The 24,052-nt window shown below is 38.8% G+C and overlaps 1 pseudogene across 1 annotated transcript; it reads right to left on the reverse strand.

The window, feature by feature from the left end:
* Window positions 1-23,514: 23,514 nt before the first annotated feature.
* Window positions 23,515-23,828, reverse strand: LOC308339004 (peptidyl-prolyl cis-trans isomerase A-like; annotated as a pseudogene). Its single transcript has one exon. The product of its transcript is annotated as a peptidyl-prolyl cis-trans isomerase A-like (transcript).
* Window positions 23,829-24,052: the final 224 nt, after the last annotated feature.

The raw sequence follows: 24,052 nt of genomic DNA on the forward strand, positions 1-24,052 counted from the left end.
TGGAAAGGGATCTAGAGTACGTGTTCCTTCAGGAATCTAGGGTAGGGTCTGATCAAAGGTGAGTGTCATGTGAACAATAGATGTTATTCCGGAAATAATTATTATTGTTTTTTAAAGATTTTATTTATTTATTAGAGAGAGAGAGCGTGCCCTTGTGCACAGGAATGTTAGAGGAAGGTCAGAGGGAGAGGGAGAAGCAGGCTTTCCACTGAGCAAGGAACCCAGTGTGGGGTGCGATCCTAGGACCTTGGGATCACGACCTGAGCTGAAGGCATACACTTAACCGACTGAGCCACCCAGGCGCCCCTATTCTGGAAATTATTGAAGGTAGGGGTGTTGATGCCACCATCCACATAGGTTTGTCTGAGGCTAATGTCCTGGAACATGTTTGAGATCTGGCTCTTCGATGTTATTAGGTGTTTGGAACCTAGGACAAAACTCAGAGAATGATTAAATTAAAGTGGGAACAGCTTCTTTGGCTTATTCAGTGGCAAAATACAGAACATGAATCAATGAACCCTAACAGGTAAACAGCAGAAGTAGAGCCTTTCTAACATGGAGTCCCTTCAGATTCTCTCCCTCAAGAATGTAAACTCGTAAGAGTGGCAAGTAGCTTAAAATAGAGCTGAAATTAGCTTAAAATTTCCAAATTCAAATGTCTTATTTTTATATGAGGAAACTGAGACCCAGAGAAGCCAAGCATGTTGGCCAAAATATGTTAAGTAGTTACCTGGGCCTAGGTTTCACAACCCCTGACTCCTAGTTATCTTTCTGTGGCTTAGAGGTCATCTTCAAGAGCAATCAAAGCCTAGCAGCGAGGGGTGCTGGGTGGCTCAGTGGGTTGGGTGAATGCCTTTGGCTCAGGTCATGATCCTAGAGTTCCAGCATTACTCTCACATTGGGCTCCCTGCTCAGCAGGGAGTCTGCTTCTCCCTCTGACCCTCCCTCCTCTCTTGCTCTCTCTCTCTCATTCTCTCTTTCAGATAAATAAATAAAATATACCAAAAAAAAAAAAAAAAAGCCTAGCAGTGAGAAAGAGAATGTAAGTGGTGCGTTTGAGAGGCACAGCATTAGACGTGCCCCTCATCTGCTCTTTGAGGGACCCTTGGGCCAGCCGGGCAAGGAGCACAAGCCATGCTTCCAGCACCAAGTGATGTGCCAAGTTTTTATTTGTGAGGTTATGATGCAAAAGCTAACTTCCTCATATTTACTTATCAAATGCTTCATGAGAATAGTGCTACCAAGGGAGACCTGTCTCTCAGCTGTGATTTGGGAAAGAAGTGCTTTGCTGTGGTCATTCCTCTGGTGTCTCCCTGGGATCTGGTATATATTTTATGACACCTTAAGGCTTTTTTAGGTTAGAACTTTAAAGGAAATAAAAAGGTAGTTGAAATCAAAACATTATGAGGAAACTATATATGGATTTATTGACCCATTAATACACATTAGTCTTATAAAGGTGCTTGGTTTTACTTAGTCTGTGTATACCTTCTATTTTTAGTCCCTCCCTCCCTTGGTTCATGTTGTTCCCCTCGACCCAGTGCGCCCGCCCGCGCACACACACACACACGCACGCACATATAGGCTTTTTACGATTTTTCTAAACTGACTGCGGAGGCTACTGGACTCCTTCTGTAGGCACTGGAAGTTCAGTTACTGTGGTACTCTTATTAGGAAGGGTTCTTGGTTACTGGTGGCCATGCCAGTGTACTTATTAATTCGTGTACTTATTAATTCTTCAGTCAGAACACATTTATTGAGTGCCTCTTGATGGCTGGACATTGCTGTGCAAAATACAAAATACAAGAATGAGGGAGACATATTCCATGGCCTCAATTAAAGAGAATTCCTCAAGGAATATGTCCCCTTCATTAAGTAGATAATTTTTAAATGTTTATTTATGTAAGTATTCTCTACACCCCACATGGGGCTCGAACTTACAACCCTAAGGTCAAGAGTCACACACTCTTCCAACTCAGCTAGCCAGGTGCCCCTAAATGGATAGTTATTATATTAGATGCTACCTGCAGTGATGGGAATATACAGAGCCTATATAGAAGTACAGAAGGGCCCCTGTGAGGAAGGGGAAAAGGTCAGGCAGGAACTCCTGCAAGTTGTGGTGACTGAGCCCCTATAGGCTATGATGATTGAGCTGAGCTTTAAAGGATAAGTAGGAGAAAACCAGGCACAGGGGTGTCAGAAGCATTTCCGACAGAAGGTATGGGGGGGGCGGGGAGCCATGAGCCATGTCATGGTGTAGTGAGAACAGGGCTGCATACCCAGGGAGGAAGGGTATAATGGGGTATAGCATAGACTCTGAGCCTGGACCACATGTTCTGACGTGTTTGAAGTGTGTAAGTAACTCTCTTCTCTGTGCCCCTTTCTTCATCTATAAAAACTGAGTTAGTTATGGGACCAGCCTAACAGGGTTTCTGTGAAAATAACGCGAGTTCATGTCTATAAAGTGCTAAGAATAGGACTTGGCAAGAGTGAACACCATGTAAGCTTTTTGTCATTAGATCATAAAGTGAAAAGTAGGTAGGTCTTATGATAAATGAGGCTGAAGATGTAGGCAGGAGTAAGAATGTTGTGCCTCATGTTAATGAGCTTGGACTATATGCTGGATAGCTGAAGAGGAGACTTTGAAAGGCTTTAAGCAGTAGGGTGCCGTGGCCAGATTTTTTTTTTTTTTTTCATTGCTTTGGAGACTGCAGAGAATGGGAAAGTCTGGAGGCAGATTTTATTTGGGGGGGTGGTTAAGGTTGGGGAGATATGATATGGGAATGAACTGAGATGTGTGGCAAGGTGTGGCAAGGAAGAGAGAGATAAAGGCAAATTAGTCTGAATAGGCCATTGAGTAGCATGGGGGTGAGGTGGATTTGGAGAAACGCCAGTAAAAAATGACTCCTGGATGTCCCTCTCTGGTGGTCTGGTAGCTGGTGGTACTAGGAACTGACATGACTAATAGGTTCAGAGGGAAAAGTACTGGGTCCTGATTTTCACATGTAGTGCCTAAGGTTCCTGTGGGACATGCAGATGGAAAAGTCTAGTAAGCCTTTGAAGTGTGACACTTGGAGGAAAGATCAGGATAGATACAATTTTAAGAACTACCAGCAACGTGGGTAGAAATCATAAGACGTAACAAAATCACTTATCAGGTGAGGACAGAGTTGTGACAGGGAAGGCTAAGAAAGAGGTTTTTAGGAGGGGGACAATAAAAGGAGATAGAAGAATTCCTGGGAAAATCGGGAAAGAGAACATGTGCATTTTTTGCCTCTAGGTATGATTTCCCCACATGTGAATGCCAGACTTAGATTCGACCAGATGTTCCTCTGAGGCTACACTTTATGAGTCAAAGCCTCAAGTATGTCTAAGGCTGCCTGGTTTGCCAACACCAAGGCTGCATGGCCATGGTGAAAATAAGTTAACTGGTCACATCTTTCCCTCTGGTTAGATGGACCACACTTGCTCTCCTTCTATACTATAGTATACTACTATACTGCTGTATACTGGTCACACGATTGCTGTCTGTCTGGGGCCACTCAGCGATGCCAGTTGCTTTTCTAAGCATGATGTGGGTCTATCTAGTTCCTGGGCAAATACAAACTAAAGAGATCATTTGGGTGACTATTCCCACAGAAAATCAAAACAAAGTATCTCCATTGTATACTTATTTCTTTTTCCTCTGTTTTCTCCCGAGTTTTGGAAAGATGTAAACTTGACAGCCACATGTTTGCAACAAAACAAACCTGCCAATAATTGCCTGTGAGTAGCAGATAGAGGTCTTTAAGTTTTTTCTGCCCTTATGTGTGGATGTCACCCACACAGTCAAAGAATTATAAATATATTTAAAAATGGAGTCAATTAGTTATGTCTGTACTGGATGGTTGCATGTAAGGGATGCTGGAAATTATTATGAGAATATTTACCTTTTTTAAAGATTATTTATTTATTTATTTATTTGATAGAGAGCCCAGGCAGGGGGAGTATCAGGCAGAGGGATAGGGAGAAGCAGGATCTTCACTGAGCAGGGATCCTGATGTGGGGCTCGATCCCAGGACCCCGGGATCTTGATCTGAGCCAAAGGCAGATGCCTAACCGACTGAGCCACCCAGAGGCTCTGAGAGTATTTACTTCTTAAAAACTGTTTGCGGGAGCGCCTGGGTGGCTCGGTGGGTTAAAGCCTCTGCCTTCGGCTCGGGTCATGATCTTGGGGTCCTGGGATCGAGCCCGGCATCAGACTCTCTGCTCAGCGGGGAGCCTGCTTCCTCCTCTCTCTCTCTGCCTACTTGTGATCTCTGTCAAATAAATAAATAAAAATCTTTAAAAAAAAAAAAAAAACTGTTTGTGTACTGGAGATCCCTGGCTGTCTTTTAAATTTATTTTACCCTTTTTGCTTCTACCACTTGATACATTCTGAATGTCACATAAATAGGCTTGTCATAGAAGCTTTGGAAAATTTGGGGGTAACTGGGTAGCTTAGCTGGTTAAGTTTCTGCCTCTTGATCTCAACTTAGGTCTCAATCCAGGGTTATGAGTTCAAGCCCCATATTGGGCCCCACACTGGGTATAGAGCCTACTAATAAAAAAAAAAAACTGGAAAATTTCAACTTACAACATAAGATGAAAAAATAAAAATAAACAATATTATATTATCACATACATATACAAATATATAACATTATTTTAGCAATGGATTTAAAAAGTGCCTTTTGAGGGGCACCTGGGTGGCTCAGTGGGTTAAGCCTCTGCCTTCGGCTCAGATCATGATCTCAGGGTCCTGCGATCGAGCCCCGCATCGGGCTCCCTTCTCAGCAGGAAGCCTGCTCCCTCCTCTCTCTCTGCCTGCCTCTCTGCCTACTTGTGATCTCTGTCAAATAAATAAATAAAATCTTTTTTTTTTAAAAAGTGTCTTTAGAAACTCCTTAACGTATTTTCCAGATTTCAGATAGAGAATTTGATATCACATGAGGATAAAATGAATGATCAGAAATGAATCATACTATTGTATATTTGGATATTTATATTACAGTGAGAACAATGACATGGCTAAGAGTAAAAAAAAATGTAGACAATTCTACAATACATGAATAATAAACCACCACTTTTAGGTTTAAGGGAGCATGAACAAGGTATAAAGTCAAGTAAGGGATTTCAGACTCACAGATGAAGCACACTGGAAATGAAGGTTGGAGTCCTGACAGTAATGAGTGATGTAAGCAGATCGCGGAAGAGTAAAAGCAGGAGCGGGAACTGGCGGCCGGGGCATGTCATCTGCGAGCAGAGTATGAGCAAGGTCAGGAAGAAACAAAGAAAAGAACATTTATGCCCTAATTAGCCAGCAATTTGTTATAAAACAGCCTTGCCACCTGGAGAGTAGAATTAAAAAATGTATTGGCACAAACTGTCAAGTGAGCCAAATGAGAGCAGGCCGTCTTCCAGGTCCCAGGCGCAGGCTACAGTGGCACGCCTGGCCAAATCTTAGGGAGAAGAAAGCATGCTGTAGTCAAGTCACAGATCATACAAAGATCAGCATAAGTTCATGAGACTTGCATATTGTAGTCAGTCCTTTATTTTTTTTTATTTTTTGTGGGTTTTTTTTTTTTTTGGTGCAAAATGGTGGTTTTATTAAAGCACAGGGACAGGACATGCATGACCATATAGGACAAGGGGAGAGCTGCTCATCTCTTTATTGCATCATCATTTATACTACACTTTTGAAGGGTAATGTTTCCCTTTAACCTTGGGGCCACGTGCGACTCATCATTTGTTCTTGTGGTGAATATCCACTGTATTTTTCTGACTCATCACTTTTACCTTCACCTCTACTGTGATGTGGTGTGAGTGCCTACTCTCCTCCTTCTCGAGCCCCTCACAAGGACTGCATGAGGTTCTTCTATTACCTGTAATGCTCCTGCCAGAGTTGTCTCCTCGCTTTTGTCTTGTTTTCTAGGCATGGGGGCTTCCCAGCCTTATGTCATGCCGTGAACTGATCAATATTCCTGTGTGGACACTTGACCAGAATGATCTAACCGGTCTCATCCCCAGCCCGGCTGGATGCCCCCGGTCAACACTGTCACTTCACTCATGTGCTGAGTCAGTCCACATTTCAGTCTTTACGCCACTTGTCTCTTTTGTTCCTGACCTCGGCTGGACACTGCAGAGAACTGGCACACAAATTCTCCTCTCCATGCCTTTCTGCTCAGAGGGGCGATGTCTTTATTCTCCAAACTAAAATGTAGCTTCCTTTGTTCATCTCCCTTCTCTTGGTACGCTTTTTCTTCCTCTCGACAAAGTTGATCAGCTCTATTCCTAGAATGCCAACACTGTCACTTTATCATTTAAAAACTCTTGGCATCGTCAAAGTCATGAGACGATGAGTCCTAACTGGAAGGGTAGTGTTGATTCTCTAAGCACATGATTATGTGGAATCGTTTACTCTGAGATTAGTCAGTATAAATGGCATTGTCCCATGTTTAAACTTTTTCTTTTAATCCCGACTGAACTTAGTTTATTAACTCTGAATTTGAACCCCAACAAAAATGTACTTTAATTTCCTGGTTTAGGCACATCAGGTAATCAGTAAATTCACTGGAAGACAAAGTATCCATTTACCCTATGAGTCTATCAGTACAATTTAAGAACCAACCAGTCAAACACTTTTTTTTTTTTAAGAAGTTTTATTTTTAAATAATCTCTATACCCATTGTGAGGCTTGAACTCACAATGCTGAGATCAAGAGTTGCACACTCCACAGACTAAGCCAGCCAGGCGCCCTTCAAACACTTTTTTTTGTCCTCAGGTAGTAATCATTCCTGCTTAGTCAGACTATACTGCATTTCCTTCCATAGAGATCCTATAGTCCCATTCCCTTGTGTAACTTTTCCTGATTTTACTCACTGCTGCCACTGAATGCATCGAGTCTTTAAAAAACCCGTAAGCACTAATTAAATTAATTTATGGAGTATGTCATTAACATCCATTCTGCCTTGATCTTTTCTGTCTAAGACAATAAGCCCTTGGGACATTTCAAATGCTTATGTTTAGTTGCTTAGTAAATCCTTAGTACCCATCATAACATCAGATTTTGATGACAGTAATGGTGATGGATAAAGGAGGCTATCACACCCCAGAGAAGTTATGAGCCAAGAATGTCTAGTTAGATTTATTTAGAAGGAAGTAACGGGCAGGATAAAGCACTAAGAATAAGATTGGGTTCATTTTAAATTGAGATGACAACCATCCCATAGTCCTAAAATAATGACTGCTTCTCTTATATACTGTACATGTCTAAATTGCCTCACATTTATTTAAAAACAAAGCCTTAAATGAAATTGCAGCTGACAGAAGCTTAGGCCTTATGTCTTTTCAGTCAGATTAGGGACAAGAACTGGCAGATAGCATGGTTTCAAAGTCAGTCAGCTGACAGAATAGTAAGCTAGATAATAAATCGCAATTACAGTTCACTGTGATAAAGACCACAATACACATTTTTCAAGAGTGGTACAGAGAGGGGCACCAGGCCCTCGTGGTCAGTAGACCATGTGATTCTTTATCTTGGGATCGTGAGTTCAAGTCCCATGTTGGGGATAGAGTTTACTTAGAATAAGAAGAAAAAAAAAGAATGGTACAGAGATTCACTGTATGGCTCCCTACTCAAATTAAGGGATCAGGCAGGGCTTCGTAAGATTCTCCATGTATTTCACACCTTTGTTTTGCCTGGACTATAGCCTACCTTGGCTGCCAAGATGACTCTTCCCAGACTTAACTCAAATCCACATTCTCCTTAAGTCAGACTTCCTCTTCTCTTGATCAACTAATGGGTTCACTCTTTCTTACTCTGGTTTTCTTAATCCTGGTAGGATTCATTTCTTTCTTTTAGTTGTTAAAGTAGCTTTATAGTCAGGTCTAGGCTTCTATAGCAATATACCTAGTCCCTCCCCCACTATGAATGAAACCAACACCGTGCAGCCAGGTAGGCCAGACCGAAGGACAAGTACCTTGAGCAGGCCTTTATAAGCTAAACCACCCACTTTGACCAGCCCTTTTACCATTGCCCTATTCATATACGTAGAAAATGACTCTCGTTTCATGCTAACCTAAGGGTTACTTGGTAAAGAAAAGAAGGTCAATAAAACAACAGCTTTTATAATAATCCTTACATGCTCAAACCACTCCCTTTTCTACAGGCACCTTCAGCACGGAGGGAAGGATTGGGAGACTCAGTCGCACAGAGTCCTAAAATCGGCAAACCCAAACAGCATATCAAGTTGGATTTCTAGGGGGACACTTGTGTTTCCAGTGCTACAGAGTTCTGGTGTCAGTCCCTTCAGGTGTTCAAATGTGAATTATCCTACCAGACTGGTCTTTGTGATATCCAATTAAAATAAGCATGAGATATCATCAGGATTATAAGGCACCCGTGACTGCTTTCTTAGAGTTATGGGTGGGGTATGGGTCATGAGAACACCTCAGCTGCGTTGTGTAAGGAAGTTGTGGGAGTTGTTTGGGCAGTAACAATGCCTATGTGATACTCAGCCAAAATATAAGTGCAAGATATTACCATGATGACTTCTCTGATGTTCTTTTTCCCCCCTTAAAACAGTTACTTCAAAAAATAAAGTTTTTTTCCCCCCTGTCCTGCCCTTCCGGCTTCTGAAACATGTGTCTAGACTTTTTATTGGGTGCTCTCCCTATAGATATCATAGTGTCTTTACTCAAACTGTTTCTGTGACAGGATTTATGACAATTATATCTTGCTGTTAGTAGACCTGTCTTCTCAGCTGTGTCACAGAGATTGCGCCTTTTAATTCTTGGGGAGTTTTGCACAAAACCTGACACATAGGTGGGGCTCGGTTAATTTATTTTTTAAATATTGAGTCAATAACATTATTATTGGTTGAAAATATACAATTTAGATCTCTACTGAATGAGACTGAAGAATGCCAGAACAGATATATGTGGATAACATATCCAAAGCAACCCAGTATACCTGGATCGTCTGTGTAATTCAGATGAAACTAGGTCTCAACCTGAATTATTTAAATAATTCCCTGAGTCCTCTGCAGAAGACTACAGGCTGGGGTAGAACAAAGCAAGGAGAATGGCCTTCTTTCCTACAGTCAGCTTTTAAAACATCCCACTCTCTTGTTTCCATGGCAAGAAAATCTCCTGGGTGCATTGCCAGGAGGTTCTCCCTTAGAAATTGAAAAGAAGAAAGAAACGAAGGGAAAGAAGCAACCCGTCGCTGTGTTTTCTGAAAACAGCCTCTCTCCTGCTGATCATCGACTGCTGCCCGGCCATGGAAACACCTCAGCCAATGGTGCCCAAGCCGCCTCTACTCAGCATGCTGGAAGCCTGTGATTAATTTTGTTTGACAGCGGCAAAAAGTGTGTCCTACCTTGGATGCCAGCTGATTATTTCCAGTATGGTTGCTGCTGAAAATTCCATTAATGATTTGCAAAATCTATTCAATTTGAAGAGAGGAGAAAAGTAAATTGGACCCAGTCTTTAGGAAAATCCTAATCTACAGAGTAAACTTTCGATGACAGAGGAACTGAGGAATATAACGGCAGCTTCAAAATTTTTTTGTTGCGTGAGGGATTTGGTCTGTTATTGGCAATGTATCATTAAAGAATGTGTTGTGGAAACATAAAAATTTTTGATTGATGTGCTTTCCTTTTCTTTCCAGTATTTAAATACGACAAATTCAGATATGCAGCTTGTGTGTATTAGTTAAGTACCTATAATATTCAAGGTCCTCAGTAAAATTTTATTGAGTTGAATTGAGTGTGCTATTATAAATGTTTGTGAGTGAGACCTAGGGCAAACCCTTGGAGAGCCTCCCATCTAAGATAGTGATTCTTAACTGTGGCTACACGTTAGTATCCCGATGAAGGACTTCAAAAAAATTTGATGCCTGGGTCTCACTCCCCAGAGAATTTGATCTAATTCATCTGGGGGTGAGTCTTATGGCCTCAGTATTTTTTTCTATGTCTCCTCATGTCCATAATGTGCAACCAGATTTGAGAATGAACAACTGATCTGAAGGGAAGCAAAAAGGTAATAATGACCAAGTCCCAGTCTATGTACAAAAGACATTGTTTCTAGTCATTTGTCTATTTGAAAAGTATAAAAATTTAAAAGGAGGGAAAATTATATTTCATTGAGGCTATCAGGGAAAACTTCCCAAAGGAGCGTTCAATGGACTTTTAAGTCTGTAAAATTTTGATGGGCAGAGATAGGCACGCAGGGTGAAGGTGAAAGGCAAGGACAAACTGGAGCCAGTTCTCTGAACTTGAAGTAACTAATGCGTGATTACTATTATTGAAGTTACGGTGGATTTGTCATTTTAGCGAGCTAGTGACTCAGATATATTTATGACATGGTGGGGTATTTCACTGTTTGTTTGTTTTTTTTCCTCCACACTCTAGACATTACTCCTAAAACAACATCGAAAGCACCTAATATATGGGGTAGCAGGCGTAGATTTTAAAATGCACTTTAGTACCTTGCTGTTGAAAGTATGTGGTCCGCGGATCAGTAGCGTTAGCATCATCTGTAATTTGTTAGGAACGTAGAATCTTGGGCCCTACTCCAGAACTAATGAAGCAAAATCTGTGTGTTTTTTTTTTAATTTTATTTTTTTCTTTTTCAAAATCTGTGTTCTAAAAAATATTTTTGTATGGACACTAAAGTCTGAGAAACACTACTTTAGTATCTAAATTACAAATACATAATTAGCTATAATCCATTGAGGGAAGGAGAGAAATAGACCTATGTTTTAATAAGTTAAATTTCTGGTTGACTATGTGAACAATGAACAGTATTGACAGGCAATAATCTCATTTAATCAGATAGCTTTTTCTATTTATTGTGCTGTGTATCCATGTAATAATTTACATAAGTGTGGAAAATACATTTAAATTCCTGTGACTTTGTCTTGGTAGTCCTCCCCAGTTCCAGGCCCCTTGTCTTGAGTAAGGATCTTTTCTTTTTTTTTAAGATTTTATTTATTTATTCATTTGTCAGAGAGAGAGAGAAAGAGAGTGAGAGCGAGCGCACAGCAGGCAGAGTGGCAGGCAGAGGTGGAGAGAGAAGCAGGCTCCCCACTGAGCAAGGAGCCCAATGCGGGACGCGATTCCAGGACACTGGGATCCTGACCTGAGCCGAAGGCAGCGGCTTAACCGACTGAGCCATCCAGGCGTCCCGAGTAAGGATTTTTTCACTTTAGACCTTGGTAGTATTTCCTGTGCTTTTCTAATGGATGTCCTCAAAATCCCCTCTGAAAACCAGTTAGAATCTAAGATGCTGTTTCCCTGCCATCCCACTGCACATGGGTTTGGGTGGCATATGGCAGATGGGAAAGAAAGGCAAGGGGCTGGGAAACTCCACCCATGGAAACATGGGTGCCAGAGTAAACCTACAGCCCACAGAAAGAGGGTCTGGCTTCGGTGTCTAAGCATTATTTACCTCTTTAATCTGAATTAAACAACTGTAAATAATGATCCAGAGAAGTTTTTCTAAATAGCAGAATATTTTATGGATGGCTATTTTCCAACCGTGCCTCTAATCCAAGAAAAGGTAGTATATTTACAAGCAATTACTAAAAGCTTTTCCCAAAATAGTATTACTTTAGTGATCTGATTAAATACCCTTAGGTTGATATTTAGCAACAAGAGCTATAATATGCTTTAGTTAACAGAAATCATCTGCCCCCTTTCTTGAACATCAGCGTGCAAAAGAATATCTAAGAATGGTGATCAGAAAAGATATTCCAAGCCCTGCTGAGATTCTGATTCAATAACCTGGATGAAGGCTCAGGAATCTGCACTGAAACAAGTATCCCAGGAAATTCTGTTGTTGGTGCTAAGAATATTGCATTTTGAAAAAAACATTGCTCCAAGGTATTATATTCTTAGGAATTGCTGACTTTCTTCCAATATCAGTAATATTTAAATCCCAGCTGCCAGTCTATTACCAAGCTTAGTTAACTGTAGATTGAGCCACTTAACCAGGTAAGCTTTCTGAAGGAAACGATATTAGAAAATGATTTTGTTTTCACTGCAGGGTTTCGTATTCTAAGCATTGAAATATATACTCCATTATATTTAATTATTGATCATATTGCATTTTTGTAGGGAATAATTCAGTAGTTCTTCTTCTTCTTCTTCTTCTTCTTCTTCTTCTTCTTCTTCTTCTTCTTCTTCTTCATCTTCTTCTTCTATAGAAACCTATAATTAGTATCTGACTACTGACGCTGGGAGAATTTTTTTCCTTAGCTACTTACCATTATGGGAGGAAAGGTCAGAGGGAGGGAAGAGGGAGGGAAGGAGAAAAAGGAAGTAAATGATGTTTATTGTGAGGTGTTTCAGGGGGCTGAGAAATATTAGAGAACAATTGTCCTGTTGTAAATCTGCTGCATGGATTGATGTCAGGAACTTTTAATTTTGAAGAGTGGGGAATTTGTATCATTTCTCATGCTCAGTTTATCAGTGAATATTTGAAATTATGACTGGCCAAGGACTTCATTGCATTCCCACGTAAAATGGAGCTAAGAGAATTTGTAATATATATGGAGATACAGAAGTTTAAATGTTGATGTTGACAAATTTGAAGTATCTTTTTGACAAATAAGGGAAAAAATACCATTGATTTATTTTACGTAAGACACCTTGATATCTTCTATTTGAGATTTATGGTATGACCAAAAGATGATTAAATTACCTTTATGTCTCATATCAGGTTATCTCTTGTTCCTAACTTTATGTTGCATCAAACAACAACAGTAAGTGTTTGTAACATTTTAGACTTTGTTATATTCCAAGGCAGTTTATCTCCAACCAGTCATGCAGGGTTTTGTCACGGGAGGTTGTCGAATCTCATTCTCTGTAAGTCTTTAAAAATAAAATATATTTCAGAAATATTTACATACTTTTGGGTTACCAAATTAAAATAGAAATATAAAACATAATATTCAAAGCTAATGAGCTTGAAAGGTCCTTTTTATATAATTACTGGTGCTTTCTTGAAGACAACTTGTGTCATAATAAAAATCATAAAATCTGAAGTATCAGGGATCCTAGTAATTCCTTCACTAGGAATTTGTCTAAGGGAATAATTAGAAACTTGAATGATTTGTATAAGTAGGTATTGTAGCATCATTTATCAATAGCATAATAGACCTGACTATTGACCTGTAGAAACATGGGCAAACATATCATGGCGTATCCATATGAGAGGAAAAGACATCCATTTAAATTAGTATTTTCCAAAAATATTTAACATATAAAGATTCCCATCATACAATGTTAAGAGAAAAAGAGCAGGATATAAGAAAGTTAATTTTGAAAATAAAAAAAATATGCACATTAAAAATTTGGTTGGAAACATTTCAAAGTGCAACAATGGTCTTATCTTGAGTATTGAACTGTAGGTGATTTCAACTTTTTTATCTCGGTAACTTTCTGCATAGTCCAAAATCTTTTCGATGAGTTCATGTTACTTTTACAATTAGGAAAAAAATTCAAAGGAATATAACTTAAATAATCTGGGTTGTTTTAAGGGTAGTTCTGTTTAAGAGCAGGTGGTGAAGGGGGAGACCTGGCTGGCTCAGTCCACAGAGCATGTGATTCTTGATCTCAGGGTGATGAGTTCACACCCCACGTGGGGCTTAGAGCTTACTTAAAAAACAAGACAAAACAAACCAAAAAACCCCAGGTGAATGGGCTAAGTGAACCTTTAGTGTCACTTCAGTTCATGGGCCATCTGCCCAGTTCTGTTAACCAGTAACCACTGAAAGGAGTTCTATCCAATTAGTAAAGGCAAAAAGAAACCATGCCTTGGTGAGTTCAGTCTGTATCTCTGTGCATATCTGCTGCCTTAAACTGATGGACTATTTATTTGAGTTCAAGCTGTCCCCAAGGAAGGCTGCTTCTACTTTGCTTCTATGCAAGTGTTGTTCACTTTTTACAACCAGCTACTGAATCAGAGCCAGCAGCTGGCCCACCGTGTGTTGCACAGAGCAACAGCCTGAGTCCAAGATTCTCAGGAGTGAGCCTGCCTGGGTATCTTGAATATGCCTGCATACAAAGCAGACATCACTGAGTATGGTTCTATCTGCTTCTGCTCTTGTGATGAATACGTAAAATAGGAAGACAAAACAAGGGCCACATCTTAGTGGGTTGACCTTGGGAAACGCTGTTGCCCTTGAATTTATTTGTCTTTAAAATAGGAAACCTAATGGCTTTCTCTGATTGTCTCCTATGTAATATTGTAATGAAGAGGTTTCTACACTGCAGTCTTAAAATACTAGTTGTTCACAGTCATACTCACCTTTTTCACACTTTTTCTTTTCCTTTGTACATAGTGATGCTAAAGAGACAGTAGGTGAGCAGCAGCCCTCCTGCCTTGCCCAGGACCGCTTTGTAATGGGATCTCGAAATGGAGTGTGACTGGATGGCCTGATGCTATTTATTATCACCACTTAAAGGGAACCCATATGCTGGTGGCATATTGAGCTGACAAGCTGTGATGTCATTGGCAGGAGCAGCACTTCCCAGAAGGCAGAGTTGCTGAGGATTGTTTATGACATTATCGTATGAACATACTGAATGCTGCCGGTCAGTAGCAGCAGTGGCGTCTGGGGAAGTAAGGTCAAGGGAACTGGAGCGCTGAGTTACTCATGATTTAGGGTGACGGCCTTTTGGAGACGTTGGCTGGACACGGATGGATTATGGATCGTTATTGTGTTGTTGTTCTAAAATTAACCCGAAGTCCCATAGAGTTGTCAGCACTTATTTTTTTGGTCGGCCTTCAAAAAGTTTATTAATTTTGTGGTGGATGGAGATTTCCTTTTCTTTGTCAAAATCAAAAAATACCCAAGTGTGAGCCCATCCTGCTAGGTTTTCTTTAGCTGTTTTATTCCTGAATTTATAAAGCAGTATTCCTGCCCTTTTTTTGAGAAAGGAGAAATATTGTTGATGTATTTTACAATGGGCAGTACACTGTTCTGATTCTCTTTCTACCTTACGGATTACACCTTTCCTGACACCCTACCTGAGGTCATTCTATGATTTTTTTTTCCTTCCGGAACTTGATAAACAAAGAAAGGTAAGTAGGCACCACATATTTTGAAAGCCTTAAAAGCCAAACTACACATCCTGTAGGTAGTGGAGTTTTGATGAAGACAGGGAATTATGGTAATATTTATATTATGGAAAGGTCACGTTGGCAGCTACGGGGACTGCAGGCCGGGAGGCATGTAAGGAAGTTATTACAATCCAGATGACAGATGGATATATCTTCAATGAGGACATTAGTCAGGGATTAGAAGGATTCAAGAAATATTTAGGAGGTGAAATCAATAGGTATACATTGGGTGTAAAGAGGACTCCAGGTTTCTAGATTGGGTCCCCAGGGTGATACATCAAGAAGTAGCCACCAGTGCTTTTTGTCTGCTTACACTGTTTCTGGAACTTCTATGTTTTAAAGAAGTTGAATTTCTCTTTTAAAAAAACTTAAAATAGAGTTTTCACTAAATCAGAATGTCTTTTTTTTTTAAGATTTTATTAATTTATTTGAGACAGAGTGCGCATGCACACTGTAGCGAGGGGTGGGGTGAAGGGGCAGAGAGAAGGAGAAGCAGACTCCCCACTGAGCAGGGAGCCTGATGTGGGGCTCCATTCCAGGACTTGAGATCATGACTTGACCTGAAGGCAGATGGTTAACCAACTGAACCATAGAGGTGCCTCAGAATGTCTTTTCTTTTTATTAGTCCTATTAATAAGATTTTACTGCATGTATCTAGTACCACTCACCACTTTACATTTTAAAAACTCAGCATTAACTGACATCATTGGGAAGTTCCTCTGGATATTGCTTTTAAGTTTGAAAGGAGTATACTTCTAAACAGTCATTAGTTTCTTCAAAGAAACATGATTCCATTCCAGGGTAACATTCCTTGATGCCCAGCTAGAATGATGGGGTATTTCTCCCAATTAATAAAGCTGGCTTGCATTTAACTTAAGTACTAGTTCAACTACTTTGATCCTAGCAGCATGACATGTAGAACCATTTAGCAATAAAATTGATAGGAAGCCGATAATTTAATATGAAAAATACATTATCACTGACAATTCTTGTGGAAATTTTTTCTATCATGACAATTATTCCTTGCAGAATCTTGTTTTGCTTTGCTTTTCTGCTGTAGAATCAAGGTGTTTTGATGATATGACTCTATATAGAAATCACCTTGGGAGATAATTTCCCTTGAAGGAATTATTTAAATCACTTGTGGAGAATACATAATAGTTGTTGGTTTAGACTTCAAATAATTTTGCATGGTACGTGATAAAGTGCTGTTTTTGATGGTGAGGAATTATTTATTATTAACGAGCAAAACTGGCCACTCATCTGTCAAGTCTCCACTTAGATGTTTTTTCTTTAAGGAAATCTTTTTTACCTATAATTAAGTGAACTCAATCATTACATTCTATATTTTTTCATGTTTCTCATAAAATAACTTGACTCTATTTGTATTCCCAGCAATTAGTAGAGTGGCTGTATATTCTAAGTGCTCAATAAATATTTGCTAAAAAAAAATACACGAAAACCTATATGTAATATACAAAAGTTTTACATTTTATATTAACTTGGATTTTAATTTGCATGATTTATATTTTGCATTTAAATATGCAGCAAATGTCTACAATAATTCAGCTTTATTTGCTACCGGAAGGCATTACTTCTTATTTATTTAGGATTACATTTATTTTTAGATTTTGTAAAAGTTACACATTTTATTAATTTATTTAATAATTAATTTTATATCACTGTTAATGATGAAATGCCCATCATTATTAAAACTTAATGAGAAGGGCACGTGGGTGGCTTAGTTGGTTATGTGTCTGCCTTCAGTTCAGGTCATGATCCCAGGGTCTTGGAATCGAGCCTCACATCGAGCTCCCTGGTCACCTGGGTGCCTGCTTCTCCTTCTCCCTCTGCTACTTCTTGTGTTCTCTTTCTCACTGTCAAATAAAAAGAAATCTGTAAAAAAAAAAAAAAAACCAATCAAAGATGTTTAGTTTTAACGCACAATTTCCTCTACCATTTTATCCATTGGACTGTTTATAAAACCAATTCACCTTCAATATTTAAAACATATAGGAGAGTATTCCTCGATTGTGGATAATTGTTTCAGCTGTGAGTTTTATACAAGCAAGGAGAGAAAATATGGTTGAGATATTCTGACTTAAATACTTTGCATCTTATGAATATTATGTGCAGAATGTCTTAGTAGTTTATTCCCAGGTCTCTCTTTAAATTTTGTATATTTAGTGCTCATTGTTATGTTTCTTGAAATGAAATATCATGTAAATTCTGCTATAAATGTTGAGCCAGCTTTATAAAAGTGGTCTTGCTTAAAACTACAAAATCTCTCTGAGAGTCACCTAGGAAGGTGGGAATATGTCTGGGCAGATTGGGCACAGGAATCTGGGTTACTCTCAGATACATGCCCCGAGCCTCTTCTTAAGAGACTATGCATGTCTCTATCATTTCTCAACTCCTCTTGCAGTTAATAGCACGAGTGACTTGCATCTGGTTTTCAATTGTATTCTCAAAGTCCATGGCTATTAAGAGTGGAAAGGCAGGATTATTATTATTCTTCCCACTGTATAATCTATAAAACTATCTGGGCCAAGCAAAATCATGTAGGCATTGAAGATCAAAGCCACAACATAGATATGTTGATTTATAGCGGTAGTGTTGCTTAGACAACAAGAAATCTAGCCCATAGGCATTAAGAAATCTTAATGGCATTGAAGAAACTAGCCAATAGCAAACTTAAAATATTTGATTTTGTATATCTGGTATTTTGAGTCAGTTCATTTAAGGTTCTTTTTCCCCCTAAGACTATTGCTCCAGTGGATATTGAGATTTTATGCTAAATTTAGCTGATAAAAGAGTTATGCCTGATAGTTGCTATAACATACACGCCTGCGATTTCATGACTTAGCACAAAAGAAGCACAGTTTTGGCTCACATGAAATCTAGTGGGGGATGAGGCTTTGTATGTTTTATATGCAATTGTTGGGGTTTGGGCTTGTGTTGGTTTGCTTAGAAACTCAGATTGATAGAGGCTCTACTTCTTCTAACATTGGGCTTCTGAGATGTCTCTCAGGGTTGATATCCACCTGCTAACTGGGGAAGTTAGAATATGGAGGATTGTGCTGGTGGTTTTGTAGGCTTAAAGGAGGACTTTGCAGCCCTGAAAGGGGTATGTATCTCTTCTGCTTAGGTTCTATAATCTTTCTTATGGTCTAACCAAATGCAACTCCATGAAGAGGCAGCATGAGCTTCTGGTGAATAGCCACCTTTCTCTACTAAGGTCAGAGAGGGATGGTGATTGCTGTGTTCAAGCAACAAGTGCATATTGTCCTTAGAATATTGATATTGAAGATAAAGCTATTTTTAAAAATGGAAACCAGGGGGCACCTGGATGGCTCCGTCAGTTGAGCCTCCAGATCTTGATTTTGGCTCGGGTTATGATCTCAGGGCAGTGAGATCAAGCCCCAAATTGGGCTCTGTGCTCAGTGGGGACTCTGCTTGAGGACTCTCTCTTTCCCTCTGCTCCTTCCCCCACACACTCTCTCTCTAAAATAAATAAATAAATCTAAAAAGCAAAAAATGGAAACTAAATACTAGTAATTCGTAATTGAGTAAGTTTAGGACTTGAGGGGTTTTAGAACTGGAGGGGTTGCTATGTCATCAAACAGAATCCCATTTAGGTGATTAAGGAGATATTCTTAGATTTCAGAAATTCAGAACAGTTGTTCCCCTTTTTTTCTTCTGGTGATTATTTTTAAGTGAAGGGATAAAAATCCCTCTTTCTGCAGTTGCTTAAATAAAATTGCCAAGCAGAATGATAGTTTTATTTAGAAGATATATACAACACATCCTTTTGTGTTATAATGATTATATAAATATTCTATGATGCTGAAATACATTTCTGTGATTAAGAATAGCTATGTCCTCATATACTTTACCAAGTATTTCTAGGTCTTTATGCCACTTGAGCCCCTCAGTGACCCTTTGAGAAAGTTAGATTAGGTATTTTTAGCTCTCCTTTTAGACAAGGAATATAATACTCACAGAGTTGGTTTTTTCTTTTTCTTTTTCTTTCTTTTTTTTTTTTTTAAGATACTCATAGAGTTTAAATGATTGTCTCAAAAGCCTTTGGATTGTAAAGGTATAAAGGTTAAATGAGCGAGAACTATAACCCTATGATGCTGTTGGATGACACATAGTGGTATCTATCTGGACACTGGAAAGAACCAATATTGTAGATTTTTCGGTTTGTACAATCTATACACATGAGCACAGATGCAGATAATGTGAGAATCACCAAGGTGACTGAAATGACAGATCAGCATTGCTGGTTTTTTGCATTTTGCTGGTGCAGGCATATTTTGTATATTGGCTTTTAAATATTTATAGGGTAGAATTCCAACAGTGGACAGATATTATGTCTTTTTCTTTTAATATACAAGGCAGGAACAATCAAAACTGTAGCTCCAATGTGTGTATTTCTAAATGAACCCAGAGCTATTTCTACTATTTTCAAGACATTCTTTTATTTAGTACAATTGACTTTTCCTTTTATTCATTGCTTCTTTATTGAGTTTTTATTGCCTAAAATTGTTCAGTACAGAGATAAAAGATAAGGTCCATTTTCCCAAGATCACAGTCTCATGAGGGATAGACAGCGAGGAAGCAGTGGCTTCTCCTACTTGAATAAAGATGATGAAAGAAGGGAGCCTGATGAGTCCTAGGAGTAGAGACTAATGGCCTTAGGGGGATGGAATGGGTGCTATAGAAGGTTTCTGGAGGAGGTGATATTTGAATTGATTCTGGAAGGATGAGTAAGAGTTCAGTTGGACATGTATTGCTTTTTAAAATGTAAAATACAAAGTTCAGTTACATTTAAATATTTGACTTAAATTCAGAAAGAAGTCTAAAATATTATAGCCACATCTGGGCTTCAGAAAAAAATATTTAAAGGCCAACTGGGTAGAAGGTCATAAACACTGGGAAATAAAACCAATAAAAAATACTGGGTGCTAAAGTCAGATGCAATAATAAATATAGTTGGACTCATAATGAACTTGAACTTATTCTGTACTTCCTCACTTATTGTAACCTGTGTATATTTCTTGATTTGGAAACTTGATCCTTTTCTTTAACTCTGTCCCTGTTCTGATTCTGGCTATCTTATATGAAATATGTCCCTATACCTGCTGTGATGCACTTATTATATGTGTTTTTTCTGTAGGTATATAAATATTATATATATGTTGATTATTTATGACCAGTCTCATTGTATCAGCCCTCATCTTTCATAGTTTTCTATAGCTCTTAGATTTCTATGTTGTTTTCTTTTATTCCATCATTCCTGGTGGCAGCATGCATCTAGAAGTCATCTATGTTTGCAAATTTTGACTTTGCATATGAAAATAAAAACCTTTATCTAATTTTCTTCTAAGAGAAATAGGCTCTCATCTCCTGGAACAGTTCATCAACAACCTGAGGGTTTTGAAGGGGCGGGGGTGGGAGAGTGGGGGAACCAGGTGGTGGGTATTAGGGAGGGCACAGATTGCATGGAGCACTGGGTGTGGTGAAAAAACAATGAATACTGTTACGCTGAAAATAAATAAAAAATTTAATTAAAAAAAAAAAAAGAAATTCTGCAAGACTGTAGGAGAGAAAGGGAAAGATGGAAAGCAGAGAAGGCCTAGCAAGAGCGTGGTAACTTTGAGCCCCTGTAATTTGTAAGTCAATTTAGTTAGTTTATTTTTAATATGACAGAGAGCTGATCCAGTGTTAAATGACTAATCATTAATCAGAAGGTTAGAATGGACTGGTGTAACATATTCTGCTTAATATTAACATAAAACTGCTTCAGAATACATGAAGAACCACTATACTCTATTAATATAGGTCCTGAACACATTTTGCCTGCTTTTGAAATATGTCTCAGAAGTTGATAAAAGGCAGCCAAGTCTTCAAGACTTTCCTTTTTTTTGCTTTTAAACACTCTTCTATTTTTATTGAAAAATCAACATGACAAAATTAAAGAGCCCTTGAAAAGAGGTTTCATTGCTGTATCACTTTAACACAATCACTTTGTGTTCCATGATTTGCTTATATTCGTAGAGAGATATTTTCTCTGTAGTTGCAATTTAGTGTAACTCGAACATTTATCATTTATGCATTCAGCGAATGTTGGTTAAGTACCTGTCCTGTGATAGGGCATGTTCTAGGTGCAGGGGGAAACTGCTGTGAATAAAATAAAATCCCTACCCCTATGGTGATTATATTCCATGGAGGGAGGGTGGGGAGGCTAGACATTTGATACAATAACCAACAGATCAATCATGTCAGATGGCAGTAAATGCTATGAAGCCAACTAAAGCCCGGGAAGAGGATAGAAAGTGCAGGGTGGGTATATAAATTGGGGTGGCTAAAGAAAGGAAGACTCCTCTGAGGGGGTGATATTTGATCAGAGACCTAAGTAAAGTGAGGGGGTCACCTCTGTGACTATAGGGTGAGTCCATGCCTGGCAGGGGAAACAGGAAGTGTATGTGCTTGAGAAAGGAACTTGCTTGGCATGCTCACTGTAGAGCAGAAGAGCCAATAAGTCTGAAACATAGAGAGCAAGAAGGAGAATGGTCAGAGGTCACCAGGAATCACACTGTGAGTGCACTGTTGGTGGCAGGTATATGTTGGGTGATAGGAATATGGAAGTGCATAAAACAGCCTTTAACTGCCGGAAGTTGGTTTTCAAACAGCCCTTATATGTATAAGCAGGGAAATTCAATAAAATGTATTAGGTGCCATTATGAGGAAAAGAACAAAGCATAGTGAGTAGCATAACTAACTGTGCCGGAGAGGCAAACATGCTGAAATGGAGTTTGGAGGGCAAAAGGAATTTTCTAGGAAAAGAAGGGAAGAAAAGGCATTCTAGATGTAGAGGGTATCACACACCAAAGCCAACGAGTTGTGAAACGTCTTGGCATATTTTAGGTTTTGGAAAATATTTAATGAGATTTATGGGGCACCTTCCTGGCTCAGTTGGAAGACTGTGCAACTCTTGATCTTTGGATTGTGAGTTTGAGCCCCACATTGGGTGTAGCGATTACTTAAAAATAAATAATTAAAAAAAATGTTTACTGAGGGACGCCTGGGTGGCTCAGTTGGTTTAGCATCTCCTTTTGGCTTAGGTCATGATCCCAGGGTTCTGGGATCGAGTTCCGCATAGGTCTCCTTGCTCGGTGGAGAAACTGCCACTCCCCTTACTTGTGCTTTTTCTCTGAAAAAAAAAAAAAATAAAATAAAATCTTAAAAAAATGTTTAATGAGATTTTTAAAAATGTATTTTGGAGAGTCATGGGAGGTGAAGCTAGAAAACAGAACAAAATTATGAAGTTCCCAATTTAAAAAAAATTTCAAACATTACAATAAAGTATTTCAGACTGCTTTTCCTTTTTTAATTTGAGTTATTTTATTCTATAAAAGTTTAAGATTTTATTCACTGCATTAAGTTCATTGTTTTTCCTTTATGATTTTTGCCACTCTTTAAAAGTAAGGGAAATTGTTAACCCTCAATTAGTAACATCAAAGGGAGATGAGTTATCCATTTCCTCAGTTGAAGCAAATAAAGAGCATTGCCCAAGCTACTTTGATTTTCAGTTTTTGGGAAACAAATCAAGATCTTAAAGTCATATGTATGTTAATACTTATTTAAAAAATAATGGGTTTCCTAGTTTCCTCAAAAACATTGACTTTCCATAAGTTCTAGAAATACATGTAGTAATATATCTTTAACTGCAACTCCTTGCTCAAGTAATATTACTTCTCAAGAGATTTCACATATTTTGAATGACTGTTATTATTGTTTAAAATTTATTTGCTTTATTATCTTCCACCCTGGCTGGAAACCTTTAAAAATGAATTCATATATGTGTGTATATATGTGTGTGTGTGTGTGTGTGTGTGTGTGTATAAAATACTATATATTGTATATATTATTTATATATATATATATAATAGCACATTGGGAAAGTTTATGTTCAGAATAAAGTTTACATTCAGCATCTAGTGTGTGTGTATATATACACACTAATCTAGTTGTGTGTGTGTGTATATATATATACACACTAGATGCTGAACATAAACTTTCCCAATGTGCTATTTTATTCTCTGAACCTCAACAGATTTCATTTCAAACTGGTTTCATTGGTACTCTCTGTTTGGTTTAGTTTTTATTTCATAATCAGAGATATAACTCTGCAATCCTGCTAGACTTGGAAGAGATAGGGAAAGGTGGACCCAAAAGAATGGCAGTGAGAACCTAAATATTATAGGATTATTGACTATTAATGGGGTGGAAGGGTGCTCTCTTGAGCTACAGAGGTAATGGAATGGTCTGATAGTTAAGATAAAGCATAAGTCAGATTTATGTGAGTTGTCCACAGTGAGCGATGATGAACTTGCTGTTCTTGACATTCTTGGACCCCAGGCACTCCATGGCTTCTACAATATTCATATCCTCTTTCACTTTGCCAAAGATCACATGCTTGCCATCAACCACACAGTCTTGGCAGTGCATATAAAAAACTGGGAATCATTTGTATTGGGTTTAGTATTTGCTATGAGCAAGATGCCAGGACCTGTACGCTTTGGGATGAAGTTCTCATCAATTAATTTTCGCCTGTAGGTGCGCTTGCCACTAGTGCTATTATGGTGTGTGAAATTGCCACCTTGACACATAAATTCCCAAATAATTCTGTGAAATATGGAATCCTTATAACCAAGTCCCAGGGCTCAGAATGCCAAAGGTTTCTGCTGTCTTTGGAACCTTTTTTGCAAATAGCTTGCAGGCAGTGCAACCAAGAGGCTTGTCCTTGACTGCCATGTCCAAGAACAGGGTGGGTTGACCTTGGCTAGGTGGCAGCAGTGTTGGTGGCATCTGCAAAACCTCATGGGTACTCTTT

This window comes from Martes martes (assembly GCF_963455335.1).
Source record: "Martes martes genome assembly, chromosome: 2".
NCBI classification, from domain to species: Eukaryota; Metazoa; Chordata; class Mammalia; order Carnivora; family Mustelidae; genus Martes; species Martes martes.